This window comes from Puma concolor, chromosome C1, assembly GCF_028749965.1.
Source record: "Puma concolor isolate L17-30 chromosome C1, mPumCon1.1.hap2, whole genome shotgun sequence".
In the NCBI taxonomy this organism is placed as follows: domain Eukaryota; kingdom Metazoa; phylum Chordata; class Mammalia; order Carnivora; family Felidae; genus Puma; species Puma concolor.
In genome coordinates, this window is record NC_141674.1 from 72,438,788 (window position 1) to 72,459,613 (window position 20,826).

At 38.7% G+C, this 20,826-nt stretch overlaps 1 protein-coding gene across 5 annotated transcripts in view; it reads right to left on the reverse strand.

The window, feature by feature from the left end:
* LOC112871726 (uncharacterized) overlaps positions 1 to 20,826 on the reverse strand; it is an 86,488-nt gene that overhangs the window by 60,205 nt on the left and 5,457 nt on the right. Inside the window, exon 3 of one of the 5 annotated variants that reach the window (XR_015254835.1) lies at positions 19,129 to 19,813. The exons of the other annotated variants lie outside the window; for them this stretch is intronic. The gene's annotated coding sequence lies outside the window, so the exon portion shown is untranslated. Of the gene's footprint in view, positions 1 to 19,128; positions 19,814 to 20,826 lie in introns of those variants that run through there. 5 annotated transcript variants of the gene reach the window in all.

Below are 20,826 nucleotides of genomic sequence, written 5' to 3' on the forward strand. Positions count from 1 at the left end.
CAAATACAATCATCTGTCAAAGTTCATTCAAAGAGCTCCATGTCTTTAACCTGTCTTAACCTACCCACCTCATTATTGTCAAAGCTATATTTATAAGGGGAGGGCATTGGACAGCACATCTAAAATTTCAATTTCTTCACTTGCAGCCAGATACGCCCATGCCTCATTCTCACAGAACACGAACAGTGGCTGATGAAATCTGATGTGGTCGAACTTACTTACCCAAACTTTTTTTTTTTTTTTTTACAATTTTTTTAATGTTTATTTATTTTTGAGAGAGAAACAGAGTGAGAGTGGGGGAGGGGCAAAGACAGAGGGAGACACAGAATCTGAACCAAGCTTCAGGCTCTGAGCTGTTAGCACAGAGCCCAACACGGGGCTTGAACCCACGAACTGTGAGATCATGACCTGAGCTGAAGTCAGACGCTTGATCAACTGGGTCACCCAGGTGCCCCTCTACTTACCCAATTTGTAGTGCATGCACATAAAATCTGGTGCTTGGCTTTGCAAACAATTAATCATCAGGTATAGTGTAGGGAGGTGATAAAAAATTGAAGTTAACCTGTAAAACCCAAAGATCTGGTCCAGGAGAAAGCTAAAATTAAGTCTTGATCAGAATGCTTCGACTTTCCTTGCAATATAAGGAATATGTAATGTAAAATTCTCCAAAATGTTAGTTATTTTGACACGTTTTAAAGTATTATTTAAATACACTTTCCATCATGATTTAAAGGCAGTCAGCTCCCAGGAGAGAAAAATACACTCCTCATCCTCCCGCCCCCTCAGTTCCACAAGTGAGGTGTGAGTGGCAGGTGGAGCAGAAGGCACGAGCGGGCTGGGGGGTGTTGCCTCTTCCTTCTGTGAATCAAGGCCAAAAAAAGTTCCTCACTGCTGCTGGTTCTTTGATCTCTCGATTCCTATTTTTAGAACACTTCTGTCCAATATCCTCTGCCCCAGTGCCATGACCTTTCATGACACACTTCTCCTTGTGGTTATTTTTGGGAACATATTCCTTTCCCCAAGTATTATTCCAGCTAGAATTAATGTATGAGGTAGATCAGTACAAGTCCTTGCTTGAAAAAGTACCCAAAGCACATGTTCCCACAGAAGGGTGCGAGTGCTGGTGTACAAAAGACAGATACATCATCCATATTTTTAGTCATCAAAGCATTCTAGAAGGACTGCTTAATGGAGTAGATACTACAACCTCATAAGACAGTATTATCTAGGTGCAGAACCTGAGCATGTGGATTTAGAAAATGTGTCCAGCACAGTTAACAGGTTATAAGTGTGTGTGTGTGTGTGTGTGTGTGGTTAAGGGGTAGAGAAAAAGGAGACGATCATAAAGCAAATACAGGATTTATCTCCACAGGTTTCTTTTTCAGACTTTACTTCTCCCTTAATCTACAAACCGTATATCGTATATAAGAGTTGGTGCCCACAGTGAGTGAGGGAAGGGCAGAGATCAAGCAGGCTTTCCCTGTTTGGTATCCTTCAGAAAAACATTTCTACACAGAATTTTTAAAAGAAGAACAAAAGTTGCCCCGCCAGAAATAAGAATAACACATAGATCCAGGAGAAAAAGCCCTCCTCAGTGAAGGCAGTAGTTTTTGCGTTCATCACTATACCTCCTATATCAAATATAGTGTTAAATGGCTACATCAATAAGATAATTTGATATATAAGAGCTAATCTTTTTTGAGCACTTAGTGTGTGCTTGTCACAGCTCTGTGACGAGCACTGTTCTTCAAGATCTACATAAATTAAATCACTGAATGCTACAATAAACCTATGAGTATGTGCTTGTATTGTCCCCAGTTGAGAGATGAAGATACCAAAGTATAAAGAGCCTAGATGTCTTGTCCCACATCAAATAACTGCTCTTAAGTGAGAGGGCCAGAATTCACCACCAGGCACTTTGGGGTCTAGAAATTATGCCTGGAGAGTAAAGAAATGGGTTTTCTGCCTCTGCTACATCCATGAGGAGCTTGAAGAGCTAAACTTACTCAGTATCGTGGGCTGAATTGTACCCCCTCAAAATTCATATGTTGATGTCCTAACCACTACGCATAAGATGACGATATTTAGAAATATAAAGCGGTAATTCAAGAGGTAATTAATTTAATATGAGGTCATTAGGGTGAGCCCTAATCCAATATGTCTGGGGTCCTCATGAGAAGAAACTTGGACAGAGGCACGTACAAAGGAAAGACCATATGAAGACTCAGGGAGAAGATGGCCATCTGCAATCCACACGAAGATGTCTCAGAAGAAACAAACCCTGGGAGTACATTGATCTTAGACTTTAGCCTCCAGAATTGTAAGAGAATAAATTTCTATAGTTTAAACCAAGTAATCTGTGACCTTTTGTTATGGCAGTCCTAGGAAACTAGTACACTCAGTGTTAAAGTGTAAAATGGGAGACAAGGAAAATGCATTTGGTCCACATCAGTCAAAACAAATAAAACCAACCCAAAACAGGGAGTTGACCAGTCACATAACTTTTATAAATTCACAATTAGGTGGGAGATGCTTTCAGGACAGCCCTTTTTAAAAAAAAAATTTTTTTTTAACATTTATCTATTTTTGAGAGGGAGAAAGACACAGCATGAGTAGGGGAAGGGCAGAGAGAGAGGGAGAAACAGAATCCAAAGCAAGCTCCAGGCTCTGAGCTGTTAGCACAGAGCCCATGCAGGGCTCAAACTCACAAACCATGAGATCATGACCTGAGCTGAAGTTGGACCCCTTACTAGCTGAGCCACCCATGTACCCTAGGACAGTCCTTTTGATGGCCCAGACAGCTCCATTCTTAGAAGATTCCTGATGAATACAGAGACTGAAAGATGTGACTCCAGTTATAGATTGTGGTGGGTATATAGTTTCTATGTGTATAGACTTTCTTGCTGTCAAGTATTTCCATGTTTGGAGTAACCCATTTACCAGATACCTCATGTTTTAAAGTAGTTTTTAGTATCAAGGTAATACTAAAAAAATGAGGATATAAAAATCTCTCATAATCCTATTATCCACAGATAAATGCTATAAACAAATAATATAAATGATCTTTATTTAATAGTGAGATCTCAATGTATGTAAATTTTTTTTATCCTGCTTTTGTTCAATTACCAGTTTTAAGAGCTCTTCCTCCAAGTCATTAGTTTTCAAAAAACATGATTCTAATGACTGCATGATATTACTTCCAAGAGATTATACTATAATTTACTAAACATAATACTCAATACTGTCAATGATATTGTGAGGCAGGCATTCTCCTAAACTACTGGTGAAAGTATAAAATGTTATGACCTGCAAAGCAGTTTGACATTATATATCAATATTATTAGAATAATTCACACCCATTGATCCAATAAAGAAAAGTAAAAGAAAAGCACTTATGTGTAAACCATTACCTTCTCAGTGAAGCCATCCTGACCAATTCCTTTTGATTTGCCTCTCTGACTTTTGATTTTGATTAATAGAGAGACCTCAGTGACATTCTAGATCATTCAGTATAGACACTAGTAGAGTCACATCTTAGTAGAAGGCTACTCTATACCTGCTTTAGAAAAGTATAAGGTCTTGGGGAGCCTGGATGGCTCAGTCGGTTAAACGTCCGATTTCCGCTCAGGTCATGGTCTCACGGTCTGTGAGTTCAAGCCCCGTAATGGGCTCTGTGCTGACAGAGCTGACGTTAAAAAAAGAAAAGTATAAGGTCTTAAATGGGTCAAACTTATCTGCATGTAATTTAACTACTTGCCAAAACAAAGCCTCACTATTCAAAGAAAGACAACAAATACAGAAACTGAACAATATAACATCTATAACACTCAGACATACCAAGAAGGGGAAAGTGTAATTCAGAATAAAGAGAAAAAATAATCATTAGAAACAGACTTCCTAAAAAGGACAGAGGGGTGGCTGTGTGACTCAGATGGTTGGGCATCCAACTCTTGATTTTGGCTCAGGTCATGATCTCACAGTTCATGAGATTGGGCCCCAAGCTGGGTTCCATGCTGACAACATGGAGCCTGCTTGGGATTCTCCTCCCTCTCTCTCTCTCTCCCCTCCCCCACATGCACGTGCATACTCTTTCTCTCTCTCTCTCTCTCTCTCTCTCTCTCTCTCTCTCTCTCTCAAAAATAAATAAATAAACTAAAAAAAGATGACAGAGATAATGATCCTAGGCAGATAACATTAAAATAATTACTATAGGGGCACCTAGATGGGTCAGTCAGTTGAGTGTCTGACTTCCGCTCAGGCCATGATCTTGCAGTCCCTGAGTTTTAGCACCATGTCAGGCTTTGTGCTGTCAACTCAGCCTGAACTGCTTCAGATTCTGTGTCTCCCTCTCTCTCTACCCCTTCCCCACTCACACTTTGTCTCTCTCTCTCTCCCTCTCTATCAAAAATAAACATTAAAAAAAATTAAAACAACTACTACAGCGATATACAATTATTTAAAAGAAAACATACATATAATGAGAGTTGAAGATATTTTTTAAATAATTAATATAACTCTGGGAATAAAGAATATAGTGCCTGAAATAAAAATTTCACTGATGAGGTTAACAATAAGACACTGAAGAAGAAAAAAATTAGTGAATTTGAGGGTTTAGCAATTTAGAATACATTCAAAATTAAGCACAGAAAGAAAAAAAGACTAAAAAAAGAAAAAAATGAACAGAACCTCCATGATTTTTGGAATAATAGCAAGCAGTCTATTAGCTGTAAAACTGAAGTCTCAGGAGAGGAGTAGGAAAAAAGAAAAACATGTGAAGTCCTGATAGTGAGAAATTTCCCAAATTTGACCAAACCTAAAAACCCATAGACCCAAGAAATTTAATGAATCTCAAGCAGGCTAAAAACAACAAAAAATAAACAGCACCAAGGTACATGATTACCAAACTGTTGAAAACCAATGATAAAGAGAAAATATGAAAACAGCCAGAGGGAAAGACTGATGACCTAGGGGGAAGGGTGCCTGGGTGGCCCAGTTGGTTGAGCATCTGAGTCTTACTTTTGGGTCAGGTCATGATCTCACGGTTCGTGAGACTGAGCCCCACATCAGGCTCTGCACCATCAGTGCAGAGGATTGTGTGTTGGGATTGTGTCTCTCCTTTTCTCTGCCCTCCCCTTTTTGTGCACACTGTCTCTTTCTCTCTCTCTCTCAAAAATAAACATTAAAAAAAAAAAGACTGATTACCTAGGGAGCAACAAAAATAAGAATTACAGCTGACTTCTTTCAGAAACACACAAGCCAAAAGCCAATGGAATAAGATCTTTAAAGCGTTAAAGAGGGAGGGGGAAGCCTGTTAACTTATAATTCCAAATCTGGCAAAAATAGTTTTCAAAAATGAAGGCAAAATAAAAACTGTTTTAGATAAACATGAGCAGAAATAAATTATCATCAACATACCTGAGCTATAAAATTATGTTTAAGGAAGTTTCTCCAGCAAAAGGAAAATCATATCAAATGGAAATCTGGATCTACACAAAGGAATAATGAGTATTGGAAATGATAAATACATGAGTAAATATGAAATACTTTTATTCTAATTTTAAAATTTCTTTAAAAGACAGTGGATTGAAGCAAAAAGAATTACAAGGCATTGTGGAGCTTAAAACATATATAGACATAAAACATATAATACAATAGCACAAAGATCAGAGAGGGAAATGGAAATATACTGTTGTAAGGTTTTTACATTATGCATGAAGCTGTGTAACATTATTTGAAGAAAGACTGTGATAAGTTTAACAATGTATATTGCAAACCCTAGAGCAAGCAATTAAAAAAAAATAGCATTAGAATGACTTTTACTTTAGAACTATACAGAAAAGGTTAAAAAGAATGTCTTTTTTAAAAAACCTATTTGTTTTTTATTTATTTTAAAGAGAGAGAGAGAGCACAAGTGGGGAGAGGAGAGGAGGGGCAGAGGAAGAGAGAGAGAGAATCCCAAGCAGATTCCATGCTCAGTGCAGAGCCCCATGTGGGGCTTGATCCCATGACATGAAACCATGACCTGAGCCAAAATCAAGAGTTGGATGCTCAACTGACTGAGCCACCTGGGTGCCCCAAGTCTTTGTTTAAAAAAAAAATTTTTTTTTTTGAGAGAGGGAGAGAGAGAGAGAGAGAGAGAGCACGTGCACATGCATGAGGAGAGGAACAGAGGGAGAGAGAGAATCTTTAGCAGCTCTGTGCCTAGTGCAGAGCCCTTGGAGGACTGGATCATGAGATCATGACCTGAGCTGAAATCAAAAGTAGGACGCTTAACTGACTAAGCCACCCACGTGCTCCTAAGAAGAGTTAAGTCTTTTTTTAAAAAATTTTTTTTTCAACGTTTTATTTATTTTTGGGACAGAGAGAGACAGAGCATGAACGGGGGAGGGGCAGAGAGAGAGGGAGACACAGAATCGGAAACAGGCTCCAGGCTCTGAGCCATCAGCCCAGAGCCTGACGCGGGGCTCGAACTCCCGGACCGCGAGATCGTGACCTGGCTGAAGTCGGACGCTTAACCGACTGCGCCACCCAGGCGCCCCTAAGAAGAGTAAGTCTTAACTCCCTTGGAGAAACAAAAAAATCAATTCTGACTTTTAGAAAATTGTTTATAAAAAGTCTGTCAAACTACTATCCATGGAATACTTAATTTGCTTCTCAGTATTAGTTTATAAACCTTTTCTCTATTGTTTTTGTATCTTTCAGTGGAAATTTTTAAAAAATGAGCATCTTGAGTATAAAAACACATTAAAAAATACATTCTTTGTACAATAAAATTTGTATTATGCTATTCTGTATTAGGTATTCTTTTACTTTTCCTCACACAACTTTAACAAAAAGATAAATGGGACTCTATTTCAAGGACCATATCATAGTGGTTTGGTTTATACATAGACTCTAGTGCTTGACTGCCTGGGTTCTAATCTCAGCTTTACCAGTTACTAGACATGAGACCGTGAGCATATTACTTAAGTGTTTTGTATTTCAGTTTCCTGTAATGTAGGGGAAATGATGCCTATCTTATAGAGTTGTTATAAAGAACAAATGACTTTAATACATTGAAAGCACTTAGAAAAATACCAGGAGTGGGCCACATGGGTGATTCAGTCAGTTAAGTGTCTGACTCTTGATTTTGGCTCGGGTCAGAATCTGTCTTGAAATGGAGCCCGTGTAGGACTCTTCACTGGGCATGGAGCTGGCTTAAGACTCTTGCCCTCCCTCGCCCTCTGCCTCTCCCCCGTTTGCTTATGTGCAAGTGCAGGTGCATGAGTACAACTGCACTCTCTCTCCCTCTCTCTCTTAAAAAAAAAAAAAGAAAAGAAAGAAAATAAGAAAAAGAAAAATACCAGGAAGGTATTAAGTATTGTAAGAGTGCTATCTATTATTATTCATGAAAATTTGTAAAATGCAGATAAAGAACTAATATTCAAAGAGATAATAAATACAGGAGATGTTGTAAAGAAAACTACTTGAGAACCAGGAGAGCAAGTTTTAGTTCTACCTTATCATTATTTATGTGGTCATAGACATGATGCTAAACTTCTTTGGGCCTTATTCATTCACTTGTTTGGTCCTTCCTTTCTTACTTCCTGTTGTCTTGAACAAATATTTACTGAAAACCTAGTACATTACACTGTGTTAAGTACCAAGGTATTTGTTCTCTCAAGGTTCTTATGGGGGAGAAAGTCACATAGACAATTAAAATAGTATAACATATTAAGCATGATGATGGAGATCTCAGAATTCCCTTCCACTTCAGAAAACCTATGGATCCATGGGCACATGGACTAAACACTGATTATTACCCTAAGGAAAGTCCATTTACAGTGTAGACCTTTATAAGTCCTGTTCTAATTTTGATCATGGTTCTGTCATTGATGATATTAGCTCATGGAATTAAACTTTATTAGAGACTGGATGAGTATGTGAGTGATTCCTTTCTGGATTTCCTTTAAAAAGAAGTTGTAAATGGAATCAAGGGTCAGCCTATTTGACAGCATTTCTTCTAATCCCTCCAGATAATGAAAACTTAATTGACTACACATTTTAATCCTCAAGCAAGAAGCTACTTTTAAGATAACATCACAGCAGTGACTTCCTACAATTTCCAGTTTGAACCTTTTTAATCTCTAATAATCACTTTGATTCAGGGTGAAACAGAAGGCCAAAAAATATATAATGACTTTTTCTTTTTTTTTTAAAGCCAATATTAGAAGTTTTAAAGCAATAATTTCATTGTATTAAATCATATTTAAGAAAAGATAAATATGGAGTTGATTTAGAAACTATCATAAATACTTGAGGACATCCAAAAATAAACTAACAATGCAGAGTATTTTAACAGTTTTCCACAAAGATCAATCATCTTTGTTTTATCTAAAATATGCTTTAATCAAAATAAGAACAGGGTGGGGGGGTGCCTGGGTGGCTCAGTCAGTTAAGCATCCAACTTCGCCTCAGGTCATGATCTCACGGTTTGTGAGTTCCAGCCGAGCCCCGTGTCAGGCTCTGTGCTGACAGCTAAGAGCCTGGAGCCTGCTTGGAATTCTGTGTCTCCCTCTCTCTCTCTGCCCCTCCCCTACTTGTGCTCTGTCTCTTTCTGTCTCTCAAAAATAAATAAATGTTAAAAAATTTAAAAAAAACTTAATAAAATTTAAAATATCATTTTAAAAAATGAAGAAGGGGGCACCTGGCTGGCTTAGTTGGTACGGCACGCGATTCTTGATCTTTGGGTTGTGAGTTCAAGCCCCACATTGGGCATACAGCTTACTTTAAAAAAAAAAAAAAAAGATATTGGGGCACCTGGGTGGATCAGTCAGTTAAGCGTCCAACTTCAGCTCAGGTCATGATCTCATGGTTCATGATTTCCAGCCCCATGATGGGCTCTGTGCTGACAGCTCAGAGCCTGGAACCGGCTTCGGATTCTGTGTCTCCCTCTCTTCCCTGCACCCCCTCCTCCCGCTCTGCTCATGCTTATGCTCTGTCTCTCAGTCTGTCTCTGTCTCAAACATTAAAAAAAATATATATGTATATATATATAAATATATATGTATATATACATGTAAATATATATGTATATATATAAATATATATGTATATATACATGTAAATATGTATGTATATATAAATATATAAATATATATAATTTAATGATATATATACACATATATATGTATATATATTTATATATATATCATTAAATTATATATATAATATATATTATTATATATATATTATATATATACACATATATGTGTATATATCATTAAAAATATATATATGTGTATACACACACACACACACACATATATATATGTATATGTATATATATATATAAATGAAGAAGAAGAAATGTTTCTGTTATGGATTGAATTGTGTCCCCCCAAAGGATATGTTAAAACGCTAGCTCCTGGTACCTGTGAATGTGACCTTATTTGATGTGGGGTGATTACAGAGTGCTATGGACTGAATTCTTGAATGTTTATGTCCCCCATCCCCACAAATTCATGTTGAAGCCTAGATTGCCAATGTGGGTGATATTGGGAAACGGGGGCCAATGCGAGGGAACTAAGCCATAAAGGTGGAGACCTCATGAATGGGATCAGTGCCCTTATAAGAAGAGATGAGAGATGAATACCTTCCTGCTCTCTTTGCTGGGAGGATACAGTGAAGACAGTTATCTGCAAACCAGGAATGGTGCTCTCACCAGACACTGGGTCTCTTGGGACCTTCAACTTGGAATTCCTAGCCTCCAGAACTGTGATTAATAAATGTTTGTTTTTAAGCTACCCTGTCTATGATATTCTGTTACAGCACCCTGAACTAAGACACAGATGTAATCAAGTTAAAATGAGATTATACTGGATTAGGGTGGACCCTAATGCAATGACTGGTACCTTTATAAGAAGAGGAAATTTGGACACAGACATAGGCACACCGGGGAGAAGCCATGTGAAGATGAAAGCAGAGATTGGGGTTATGCATCTAAAGCTGAGGAACAGTGAGGATTGCAGCCAACCACCAAAAGCTAGAAGAGGCAAGGAAGAGTCTTTGGAAGGAGCATGGCACTGCTGACCCCTTGGTTTTGGACTTCAAGCCTACAGAACTGTGAGAGAATAAATTTATATTGTTTTAAAGTCATCTAGTTTATGATACTCTGTTACAGCAGCCCTAGGGAACCAATAAAGTTTCTTCAACAAAATTCCAGTTGCAGAACTTCCATTTTGTGCTAAAATGGAGAAACAATGGCCATATTTACTTTACTACCTGCAACAAATAATAAAACTAGACAAAATGTATGATGAAACAACATTTTGTAGACATTGGACATCAAACAGTACAGTCTAGTGATTGTTTAGAGTGGGAAAATAAGAGATGAGACCTATAATCAACCCAGCTAACTGCCTAAAAAGAATATCCAGACTGGCAGGGGAACCCAGTCAGAGTCCAGCAGTCTCCCTGAGTTGATCAGACAGAGGTAGGTGTGTAGGGAAGCCAAAGTGTCTAGAGAATATAGTGCAGAGCACTGGACAGGGAAGAGCTGCTCAGAGAAAGCCTCAGAGATCTGAAAAGCACAGCCTTGGTGTCATCAACCAAGTACTGAATGGTGCATTCAGGTGAGGAAACTATTCCAAGGCTGGGGAAAGAACTGCCTAAAAGGAGTGGAAGGAACAATTCTTGGAACAAACATAGAACTGGGAATAGTTTCTGTTTTTACCAGCTAGAGTGAAAAACTTCTTGTCAGGGGACATCAGTTGAAGTACACAGAAAGGGTTAGCTTCAGTGGTGGAGACAAATTCAGCCTAGCCTAAATGCAGCTTTCATCCCTAACAAAGCTTAAAAATAAGACTTGAAAGGATCCAATTGTTTCCAAGTAATCTATGGTCCAGAACAAAATCTGAGAATATTTTTAGGAATATAAATATATTTAGCATCCAAGAAGATAAAATTCACAATGCCTGACATCCAATCAAAAATTGTCAGGCTTTCAAATAAGCAGGAAAATAGGATCTATGTTGAAGAGAAAAATAATTCAGTAGAAACAGACCCAGGAATGACACATAATGATAGAATTCATAGAGAAGAACATTAAAAGAGTTATAACTACATCCCATATATTCAACAAGGTCAGGTCACAAAAAGGTTAACTATGCTCTGTAGCTACATGGAAGATATTTTAAAAGACCCAAATCAAGCTTCTAGAATTGAAAATAGAATGTCTCAGATGAAAAATACAATAAATGTAAAAATAATACAAAAATGTGATTAACAGATTATATATCTTTCAGGAAACATTAATAAACTTGACATATAGCATTAAAAAATATCTAGAATGAAACACACAGAGGAATAAAAGACTAAAATAAAATAGACTTCCACTGAGTTGGTAAAAAATTCAAGTGATGTAATATGGAGTCTCCTAAATGCAGAGGGGGAGTGTGGTGACACCAAAAAAATATTTGAGGAAATAATGGCTGAAAAATTTTTCCAAATTTAATGAAAATTATAAATGCACAGATCCAAGAAATCCAAGCACAAGAAACATAAGAAAACTACACAAGGCACCTTACAAATTGCTTAAAACTAGTGATAAACAGAAAATTCGTAAAAGCAGCCACAGCAATGATACATTACATAGAGAAGAATAAAGATAAGAATGTCAGAAGACTTCTCATCAGAAACAACACAAGCCACAGCAGTGAGATATCTTTTACTGAAAGAAAAGACTGCCAACATAGAAGTCCAATATCCAGTACAAATAACTTTCAAACATGAAGGTAAAATACACAAATGAGTACATGAAACAACTGGTAAAAACTGAGTAAGGTCAGTAGTCTAGTTAACAGTACTGTATTCATGTGAATTTCCTGGTTTTATTGTACTCCAGTTATAAGCTGCCACCATTGGAGAAAGCTCAGTAAAAAGTTCATGGGACTCACTCTAGTACTATTTTTGCAATTTCCTGGAGTCGACATTATTTCAAAATAAAAAGCTAAGAAAATGAAAATTCAACAACTTCTTTTTTAGATACACAAAAGCTGAGAGACTTGATCACCAGCACACCTGCACAAGAAACATTAAAAGAAGTGCTTCAGGGAGAACTGCTGCAATGTCATAAGGTACTTATGCCGTATGCGAAACAGTATCAAATCACTTGAAGGTAGACTGTGATAAATTTAAAACATATACTGTGATCCCAAAAGCAACCACTGAAATAAAACAACAAAAAGTTATAGCCCATAAGCCAATGAAAGGAGTAAAGTAGAATTATCTAAAAAAAATTTAGTCTGAAAAAGGAAGAAAAAGTTGAAAATAAAGACAAAGAATAGATGGGACACGTAGAGAAGAGCAAGATGACAGATTAATCCCAACTGTATTAATAATCACATTAAGTGTGAATGGTCTAAACACCTCAATTAAAAGATAGAGACCTCAGGGGCACCTGGTGGCACAGTCAGTTAAGTGTCTGACTTTGGCTCAGGTCATGATCTCATAGTTCATGGGTTGGAGCCCCGCGTTGGGCTCTGTGCTGACAGCTCTGAGCCTGGAGCCTGCTTCAGATTCCGTGTCTCCCTCTCTCTCTGCCCCTCCCCTGCTAGCGCGCTCTCTCTCTCTCTCTCAAAAATGAAATAAACATTAAAAAAATAATAAAAGATAGATACCTGCTACATTGGATAAACAAGCAAAACAAGAAACCCACTTTAAATGTAAAGACACACATGGATTAAAAGTAAGAGATGAAAAAATATAGCATGCTAACAACTAATGAAAAGAAGGCTGGAGTTGGGAGTAGATTTCAGAGCAAAGAATATTATTAGGGATAAAGAGAATGTATTAGTGTTCTCCAGAGAGACCAAACCAAGAGGAGATATACATATAAATAGGTACAGATAGAAGATGTAATAATTGTAATATACATTACATAAATATGTATAAAAAAGAAGTGTATATAAAATATATAATAAAGTATATTATAAGAAATTGGCTCATAGGAGTATGGAGGCTGACAAGTCCCAAGATCTGCAGTTGGCAAGCTGGAGCCCCAGGAGAGCTGATGGTGGAGTTCTGCTCCTAAGGCCAGCAGGCTCAAGAGCCAGGGAGAACAGATGTTTCAGTTCAAGTCCAAAGACAGGAAAAAAAAAAAAAAAAAAAAGATATTCCCAGCTTAAAGGCACTCAGGTAGGAGGAATTTCTTCTTACTCAGCCTTTGGTCCTATTTAGACCTTCAAGGGATTGGATGAACCCCACGCACACTGGGGAGAACAATCTGCTTTACTCCGTCTACCAATTCAAATGTTACTCATATCCAAAAACACCGTCACAGACACCCAGAATAATGCTTGACCAAATATCTGGGAACTCCATGGCTTAATCAAGTTGATACATAAAATTAACTATCACAGAAGGTCATTTCATAATTAGAGAGGGGTCAATTTATCAAGAGCATTTAGCAAACCTTAATGTTTATGCACCTAATAACAGATGTGTAAAATACATCAAACAAAAACTGACAGAAAATCCATAAGTGCAGCTGGTGATTTCAAAACTCTTCTTTTAATTACCCAAAGAGTAGGTAGACAAAAATCAGTGTGAATATAGAACACTTGCACATCACTATCACACCACATAACCTAATTGACATTTATGGAACACTCTGTCTACAGCAGCATAGGTATTCTTTTCAAGATAGACTATATTCTGGGCCAAAAACTAGTCTCAAAATATTTAAGAACATTCAAGTCACACATAGTTTATTTTCTGACTACAATTAAACTAAACTCAAAATAAGTAACAGAATATTACTTGAAAAATATCCAAATAGTTGGGTAACACTTTTAAATAACCCAGAAGTCAAAAAGAAATCAAAAAGGAAATTAGAAAGTCCTTTGAACTGAATGAAAATAACAGCACAACATATCAAAATTTGTGGGATGCAGCTGAAGCGGGATTAGAGAGAAATCTAGAGTGCTAAATGCTTACAATAGAAAGAAAAAAAAAATCTTTAGATCAGTGACCTCAGCCTCCACATTAAGAAACTTGACAAATAAGAGAAAACTAAAGCCAAAGAAAACAGAAGAAAGGAAATAATGCCAGATGGCAAGTCACAAACAATAGTGGAATCAAATTAAACAGTTTTCTAAAATGTCACCAAATGTAATAGAATCCTGGAGTACAGTCCTCTTACCCAATATGCCCTCCCTTCTTGTCCACTCCCATTGTGGTCAACTGCCTAGGAAAAAGGCTTCAAAGAACTGGCCTTATGTTTCAAACTATGTAACGGAAATCTTTAGATTCACCATGCACCATTTCAGCCAAGGCCAAGAATTAATTTACATAGCCACTTGTTATCATTAGAACACCAGAAGACACAAGTTTACGCAAAAGGCTATAAACACCTGGACAGCTTACCAACCAAAAGTGGAAAGGTATTCAAGACAAAAATATCCCAACCCTTTGTTAAGGAGAGAGTGTCAGAGGACTCCCAAGGCTTATGCTGATACTATATCATAAGCATAGTCAATTAAGTTCAAGCAGAGAAAAATATAGTTTGTTCTTCCAAGTTTGCAGAGGAAGCACTGGGAATTCCAAGAGCAACACCGTCCAGTGCAATAAGAAAACCTCATCCCTAGTATGGGTCCATGTTCAGACAGAGATCCAGAAGAGATTGTGCCCATTGTACCTTCAAGAAAAGACTTACTACATAGTATTTACACACACATTATTTAGGTATGCCCTCACAGCTCTAGCCTGTACTGTCCTCAAAGTCAGGAACCACGCTTTTGTATCCCCAAAACCTACCACAGTGCAATCGATCATTAATGATTTAATAAATGTCCATTTATTTATTTATTTGCTTATTTATTTATTTAGAGCACAAGCAGGGGAGAGTGAGAGAATCCCAAGCAGGCTCCACGCTCAACACAGAGCCCGACTTGGGGCTGGATTCCACGACCCTGGGATCATGATCCTAGCTGAAATCAAGAGTCAGAGGCTCAACCGACTGAGCCACCCAACTGCCCCAATAAATGTCCTTTAAAAGGCAAGCAGAAACAAAAAAGTTATAACCCAGTGTGATAGCCTAGAGACTTAGAAAACAAAACAAGGCTTCAGATCCAAGTTGAAACCAAAGAACAGAGGCTTATTATCTCTTTTCTGAGTCCAATTAGATTTTAAAAACATTTAAAAAATGGATTTGTTTCCAGCCTTCAGTGAGAGTTTGGGTGGGACTGGGTTTTATCTGACCCAGTCTGCCCATCCTTTTCCCACAGTGCTCTGGAAGAAAGCAGAGAGCGATGACTCACCAGTTGGCACAATTCTTAGTTCCTATGTACTCACACCAAATTGTGTTCCAAAAGAGAGGCGTTTACAAAGGATTAAAACCTGGATGCCCGGGCCCTGGAATGTGGTTCACGTTATAAGCTTTCCAGCGTGGTGCTAAATTAACTGCACTTGGTTCCAGATGGTTAATGACTCATAAGTGGAGAGGTGACTTCAAGTGGAAATTGTCTCAATTCTTATTTATGCCACTTCAGAAGTCTTCCCTGAGTTTGCCCCCATTCCCATCCTCATCCCTACCTCCCTCTGTGGCCCGTGCTTTCAGGGTTGAAGCCCTTGCAAACAAACAGCCCAGCTGTGAAAGTAGGTCCTTTCTGGTCACCTTTCCTGGACTGAGAGTAAAGCATTTCTCTATTCAAAATAGCAGAAAGATGACCTAGAAGGTGGTGAAAGCCCAGAGGAAAGAAAGGTGAATGAAATCCAGATTAATTGTGGTAACAGGAAAAGAAAATGAATCCATGGGAATGTCATAATTCACTATGATTTTCTCATTTCAACTCTCCCATCCTTACCTTCCCCAACACAGGAGCACATGAATGTGTGTGCGCAAATATGCCTCAGTGTATTGGCCCAGGACCTTCTTCATATAGTCATCTAGCTTCCTTCTGAGTTTCCACTCTCTTTGTATTTGTTCTTTCTGTTACCTTTTATTGTTACCATCTTGCCTTTACGGAGCCTGTATTGCACTGTATTGCAGCCTTTGCCATGGCACTTCTCTTCTGTCTTTAAAAAAATTTTTTTAATGTTTCTTTTTAAGAGAGCAAGACAGAGCGTGAGCCCTGGAGGGGCAGAGAGAGAGACACACATAGAACACGAAGCAGGCTCCAGGCTCTGAGCTGTCAGCACAGAGCTTTTAGCGGGGCTCAAACTCCCAAACCACGAGATCATGACCTGAGCTGAAGTCAGACACTTAACCCACTGAGCCATGCAGGTGACCTCCCTCTGTCTCTCAAAGACAGAATCCCTAAATCATACTTCCGTCATTATTTCTCATTAAACTCCACACACATCCTTTGGAACTTGTCATCTGTCCCCAGATAGGAGAAATCACATACCTCTAAATCATTCTACACAGTGCTAAGCAGGGAAGCAAATGTAAGTGAAGGTTAATGTCACCATGCTTCCTCTCTGATTTTAACGATGTGGTGTTAATGTCGACAAGATGGTAATGATCTCGTTCACTTTAGTCTGTACCTCCTTTTAGAAGCTAGACTCACCAGTGGCTCAAAGACTTCAACATCAATAAGCATGAAAGTGCTAAGAGAAAGGGAAAGGCTGGCTCTATGAAGGGGAGGTAGTAATAATATAAGAAAACAGAGAAGGAGCAAACACTCATACAGGGAACGGAAATTCAGGGAGTCAGGACAGTGCAGCAGAAATGTAGAAACGGTACAGGTTTTGGAGTCACACAGGACTGGGTCAGAATGCTTGTTTGGTCACATTCTAACTGTCTGATCTTGGGCAAGTTGCTTAACTTCTCTGAACGCCCACTTACTAAGCTTAGAAAGATGTTAAAATGTTCACCTTAGAGGATTTTCTTGAACATTAAATGAGATAACCTTTAAGGCAGTTGGCTCCTGTCAGGTGTCCTGTAAATGTAAGTTCCCTTCCCTCCCCTCTCAGGAAAAAAAGATCCATAGTGATAAGAATATCTAACAGCACCCAAAGGGTTGCTCTTGTTTGTAATCAATGCATTTTAAGAGGCTCATCTTCAGGTTCCCACTTTTAGGTGTTTGCTAATGTCTCACGAAGATGTGCATGTTTTCTGCAATTGCCAGCTTCAAAGGGAATGTGGATGTTAGTGCCTGTGCATAACTGTGCCTGATCCCTCCCAGCCATGAAAATTTACAGACTGAACAAGTCCTCACATCTTTAAAGGGTGGGATTCTAAATTAGACATCCCTTGTTTGTATCCCCAAAGGAGTTTGGGTGCACTGTACCTAGAGCACCAATCACTGTATTGTATTACTTTTTTTAATGTTTATTATTTTTGAGAGAGAGAGAGAGAGAGAGAGAGAGAGAGAGCATGAGCAAGGGAGGGGTAGAGAGAGACAGGGGACAGAATCTGAAGCAGGCTCCAGGCTCTGAGCTGTCAGCACACAGACTGATGCAGGGCTCGAACTCACAGACTGTGAGATCATGACCTGAGCTGAAGTCGGACATTTAACCCACTGAGCCATCCAGAGGCCCCAATCAACGTATTGTATTATTTGCATAAACATCCACATCTCTCCCAGGCTGTGAGAGCCATGATGACAAAGTCTAGATATTCTTCTTCTTTGTATCGCCACCTAGCACAAAGTCTGGCATGCATACCGTATTTATAGGATTGACCTGAACTATCAATCTTCTGGATCTGCAGTCTTTCGGTATATAGTCTACACCTTCTAATTCCCCAGTGGCCTTTCCCAGAGTCTCAGAAATTCAAGCATTGAACACATATTATCTTTGTCCATTAAGAATTGACTGTTTAGGTGATCAAAGGTACAAACTCCCAGTTATAAAATAAATAAATCCTGGAGATGTCATGTACAGCATGGTAACTATAGTTAACACTACCGTGTTGTATATTTCAAAGTTGCTAAGAGAGATCTTACAAGCTCACCTCACAAGAAAGAAAACTGTAACTATATGTGTTGGTGGGTGTTACCTATACATATATGTTGTGGTGATCATTTCCCAATATATACAAATATTGAATCTTTATGTTGTACACCTGAAACTAATATAAAGCCATACGTCAATTGTATCTCAAATTTAAAAGAATGAAAAAAAAAAAGAAACTACAAAAAAGATTGTTGAAAAACAGTGGGGTTTCTTATTGTTTTGTCTTGTTTTTGTTTTTTGAGAGCTAAAGCCTACTCAAAGGAAAGGGGGTTCAAGATTTTTTGTTAAATGCCTAGGACTAGCCTCAAACTGCTCTTTGCTTTTTACTTATTGTCATAATGTTGGGCACCCCACCCCACCCTCACATCCAAGGCTGAGAGACACTTTGTGCAAGTCTCAGAGATACAGGGTGTTCGCAGTGGGTGCCTGGAGGGCTCTGTGCTTAGTAACTGTTGGAGGATGACCAATGGTTGTGAGCGGGAGCAGGTCTGTCTGCCTCCAGTAACAAAACTGATGGTGATGACTAAGTTACAGTAGAAATATCTCTCAATCTCTGAGTTCCTCCTTTGTCCTGACACATCTCTTTTTCTTCAGAGGAAATAGAAGCAAGCTTAGGCAAGGGGCTCTGTGTGGAGGGAACCCTCTTTTATTGTTTAACTCATTCATCACCAGACTCTCATGAAGAAACTGGGGCCCACAATTACTGAAAACCAAATAAACCCAAGACACACTTAGAAATACATTTAAAGGGGTGCCTGGGTGGCTCAGTCGGTTGAGTGACTGACTTCAGCTCAGGTCATGATCTCACAGTTTGTGAGTTTGAGCCCCACGTCGGGCTCTGTGCCGACAGCTCAGAGCCTGGAGCCTGCTTCGGATTCTGTGTCTCCCTCTCTCTGCCCCTCCCCCATTCATGCTCTGTCTCTGTCTCAGAAATAAATAAACATTAAAAAAAAAAAAAAAAGAAAAGAAATACATTTAAGTAACAACCACAGTCAGTTGTTAATGGGAAGTCAAGAAGTTGAGGGCAAGTTTCTACACTTTTAGGTGGGTTTCACAGAAGGCAAACCCCATGTTCTCCCTCAAAAGAAAAGTCTTTAGAAACAGACACTCTGCTCTCCCTCGATAGCTCTGTGCCCTTGCACCAGTTACTGACTGTAGCTAAGCCTCAGTTTTCTCATCATTTAAACGGACCTAAGATGGAATACTATAGCCAACAAGGTTATAAACATTAGATAAAATCACTAACTCAGCTATATGTATCAACTCCCTAGTCTTTGGCAGGTAAAACCCAGACCCCATAGGTATAACTATCCCCATGGCTCCTGTATGCTGAGGCCAAGTGTCAGCTGGCATTACTCCTCAGGCATGGTGTTTTGTATCTGGCTGGTCCCTGGACCACTTGAGTGCACGATTCCTGAGCTGGGGCAATCCCATTATTTTTTATAGGAGAGGAAACCAAGGCAAAAAGCCCTTCAGCTCACTATTGCCTGTAGGCAAATTTGCAATTCCATGATAGGCAAAGCCTGGGCGCTTTCTTAAATGGTCACTGGGGCTCCAGTGCAAGCCAGAAAACTGGGCTGCATGGGTTTTTTTTAAATCACTTCATCTATATACCACTTATCAAATGTTTTTACAGCTTGAGTTCATCTAGTTCAAAGAATGCAGAATATTCTCTAGAGAATAAAACTAGCTCATTCTATGCTAATTGTAGTAAAAGTGAAGGTAATGATGGGGCTTAGCAGTAGCAGTAATTGGAATTTATTAGGCACTTACTATGTGCCAAGCATCCTGCTGAGCATTAAACATGTCTTACGTCTTATTTCACATAATCAGCCCCACAGCCAGAATGCTCCTTTTCATTTAATCTTCGGACCTGCAAAAAGTTGGCAAGAATAAATTGCTTCAATTTCTCTGTAGGATCTATCTGTGTGCTCAAGTACTGTGCCCAAATCAAACCTTTTCTAAATTCTGAATGTGGTATGTGCGGTTTTAAGTGGGTAATTAGGAGACAGGTTATCTCTGGAAATAAAACACAAGAGGAGAAGGTTAATTCTTAATCACCTAAATCTGGAGCCATTTGATAGTGATTTATAATACATATCATATTGCTCAATCATGTTTAGAAGATGGGTTGCAGGGTGGAGTGGGAGAGGTGCCTTCTAGTCCGTTCCAACAAAATGTTTCTGTTACAGAACAAAATAAGTTCTGTAAGGTAAGGGGGTTAGAAATGCCTGGCTTCCTGTGGACAGACGCCAGGTGGAAGAAATAAACAGATATAGTTCCCATTGGATACAGATGCCCTAAAAAAAAAAAAAAAAGTGTTTCCTATTATGCTGCCAAGGCAATGCCAGCGGCTTACAACATAAATTCAGGGGGAGAAGAAAGGGGGACCCAGTAGTGTTTGGGAATAAAGTAGAAAATAAGAAAAAGACACATTCCAATTTTGTTGATAAAGTGTAAACTCCTACAACTGAGTTAAGTGGCACCCTTATTTTTTAAGTAAATGAAAGTCCAGTCAATCTAACAATTAATGGAGCCCAGGGTGCTATTATCTGATGTTTTTTTGAATGGCTGGGGGTAACAGAATGCTGGAGCAGGACAGGCTCTAGGGTCATTCATCTTAGAGATCACAACTGGCAGGGCCCAAACATTGCCTTCCTTGATTTGCCTAGGATTAACTTAGACGGAGTTTTAACTTAGATTAACTGTTTTAATTAATTGCCAACATGTAAAAAATTAAAGGACTTTACAGAAAAATCCAGATCCCTGGTATCCTTTAAAAAATGAGAAAATGGGCAAACACTGGACCTACATTTTCACCTATCAACTTCTCAGCACCCCCAAGGTTGGTCCCCACTATCACCATGGTTCCTCGATGCTGAGGCC